The sequence below is a fragment of the Lolium perenne genome, chromosome 2 (assembly GCF_019359855.2).
Source record: "Lolium perenne isolate Kyuss_39 chromosome 2, Kyuss_2.0, whole genome shotgun sequence".
Classification (NCBI taxonomy): Eukaryota; Viridiplantae; Streptophyta; class Magnoliopsida; order Poales; family Poaceae; genus Lolium; species Lolium perenne.
In genome coordinates this window covers 298312493-298315686 of record NC_067245.2, presented here as the reverse complement: position 1 = coordinate 298315686, position 3194 = coordinate 298312493, and positions in this window count along the sequence as shown.

Below are 3194 nucleotides of genomic sequence, written 5' to 3'. Positions count from 1 at the left end.
TTCTGCTTCATGCAATAATAGACTAGATAACCCTTCCGCACAAATAAGGAACAAATATGGAGAAAGGGGATCCCCTTGATGGCGGCCCCTCGTAGGGGAAAACATATCCGTTTCCTCAGAGTTAAACCTTACTTGGTATCTGACAGACCTCACACAAGACATCATGATAGTAATCCATCTTTTCAAAAAAGCCAAGTTTCCTCATCATATTTTCCAAGAAAATCCATTCAACCCGATCATAACCTTTGTACATATCCAATTTCACCGCACAAGCTCCATTATTTCTGGTCCTCTTCCTTTTTATAGAGTGAATATATTCATATGCCACAAGACCATTATCTGTAATAAGCCTCCCATGCACAAAAGCACTTTGCATTGGTGAAATCACCTCAGGCAGAGGGAGGTATATGGGCGGTCCTCCTCAATGTGAAGTATCTACAAGGTAGGGACCTATATTCTCGTGATGTCCCCACCAAGGGCTCCAAATTCTGGAATGCCTTGTAGAAAATTAAATGGCATTTCAAACTGGGGGATAAACACAAAGTCCATAATGGGTTGCGAACCTATTTTTCCTTGACTGGTGGACGGAGTCGGGACCCTTGATGGAACGATTCCCGCGGATCTTTAGCTGCTGCGACCAAATTTTTGTCACGATGCATGCATCTAGAGTTCTAGAGGGAAACCCCGGGTGAGTGGTGTATGCACTTTAGGAGGCAATTTAACCTAGCGGAGTTGGTTGAGTGGGACAACCTCTGCCGCGAGGTTCAGACGCACCCCCATCCAACTTGCCGGATGAAGTGTCATGGTCGCTAGAACCATCCGGCATTTTCTCCACCAAGTCGGTGTACTTTAGTCTGACGTAGGGAGCGACAGTCACTCACTTCAAGGAGGTGTGGCGGACCCGAGTGCCACCTAGGATCAAAGTTTTCCTCTGGCAACTTATCCGGAGCAGACTACCATCCAATGACCAGGTGGCAAGACGTCGAGGCCCCTCCGACGGTCTTTGCAGTCTCTGTGGGGAGCCAGAGGACTGCAATCACATTTTTTTTCCTGCCACTTGGCAAGATTCATGTGGGAAGGAGCTAGGGAGCTCCTGGGTACGGTTTGGAGCCCAGCAGGGGCTGGCAATTTCATCGCGCTCGCACAAGGTTTAGCGGGCCCCCTTTGTAGGATCGTGTGGTTTACGTTTACGTCTCAATACTGGGCCTTATGGAATATACGTAACAAGCTTACTATTGAAGGGAAGTTGATTGGACACCCCGTTAATGTTATCTTTCAAATGTCCCTACATATGCAGTGCTGGAGGGGGTTGGTCAGACTGAGGGACCGAGCCCTTCTGGACGAGGTGCTTCGCGAGGTAAGGAGGCTGCATGCGAGACCTAGGGCCTAAGTTTCTACTTGCCATCTATCTATTTTTATTCGCCCTGCTTCAGGGTTTGTACTCACATTCTTTGATCGTGTGGCTACTGTAACTATGTTCGTCTCCTAGGATCCAGGGGACCAGTCGGCGAGTGTGTGTCAGGTATATTCTAGACCAGTCGGCGAGTGTGTGTCAGTGTCTTCTAGACTTGATGGGGTCTGTTACTTGTATCGGATCTTGTTTCGTTGTCGCTTTATTTATAATGGATTTACTAATTCTCAGTAAACTGAGAACTAACCTAGTGCTCAGTAAAATCTATAAACATTAAATCCTGCAGAGATTTGTGCAATTTTTGTAAGTTACAAAAATGTTTAGCCGCGGCTAGGATTCGATCCCTGGCTCCCTACACATGGACGCGAAATGGCGTAGTGGCCAATGGCCGGCAACCAACTCAACACAGATTGCTTCATGCAAAAGATAGAGACGTACTTTTTGTCTAATTTTGTATATTTTAAATACGAAACAAGCAAGCCTGGGGTTGGACCAGTAAACCTCGAACCACAAAGCCTATCGGTTTGGTTGCTTTAGAGTTGCAAGTGTAGTTGCAACCGAGGATTTTTGCAGATAAAACTAGAGTTATGATTGAATTCTTTTCTAGTTGCAAGTGTGGTTGGAGCGTGTAATATCCCAGAACATAGGAACAACGAAGGATAGATTTAGCAATGGGATGTGCATTTCATCTCAAAACGAGGGAAATTTTTGGCCTTATTGTATAAAAACCTAAGAGGGATCGAGGTTTCTCTCTCGTTGCTATTAGGGTTAGAGCAATGTGAGTGTTATGAATTTCGACATGACCTCTTTTGAAACTTGTTGATTTTGGGAGATTATTTGAATTGACAATTCATATTTGATTTCAAACAAAAGATATAATAAGTAAACAATATATATATGAATTATGAATTCATAATTCAAATCACATCACACATACACAAATAATTTGTAAGTGAATACTAAAACTACACAAGAGCTCATAATCAAAACCTTGAGCTTTATTGATCATATACACATATTACATTGTCTTTACAATGTTCATTATACAATAATGGATAGAATAATAAATAAAAGAAAATAAGAATTACAAGAATTGGATTCTATGCAACAGTCCTAAACTAAATGTCTTGGAATATCTTGTTCCTGGATCACATTGAGTTGGAAACCTGCAAAATGAAAGAGAACTAGCCAGGGGGGTTAATACAAGTGTCAAGGACACTTGTCACAATCCAAAAACTTGACCAACAGCAAGATAAGCACCAGCAGATCAGGAATTTGAGCAATCATGAGCTCAAGTTCCACCACAAGCACAGACATAGCTGACCAGTTGATGTGCATGCTCAACAGCAAGCCAACCATGGCTTAGTCACCAAGCAGGGCACAGGTTTGTGTGTCACAGCCAGAGAGAACCAGCTAACATTATAAAAGGGTAGAACCAGCAGAAATAAATTCACCAAGTCGACCAGATAAGCATCCACCAACAGCAAGCAATGAACAGTAACTAGTTCATCCGAGTTCTTGCTCAAGAACAAGCAAAGAAACCATCCATTCATCCAAAACCAACCAACCAAAACATCCAGAGAGATGGGGACTTAAGCAAGATCATCCAGGAGCTAGGAGGAGCGGGGCAAGTGATCAAAACCATCAAGCAGAAGCTCAACAGCTACTAAGCATAGCTATCTAGGAGCTGGAACAAGGTATAACATATACCTGGAGAGGATCCAGTGGATCCAATCCATATCATAGCATGACACAAGGCATAAGCATGAGCAGATGCTCATGG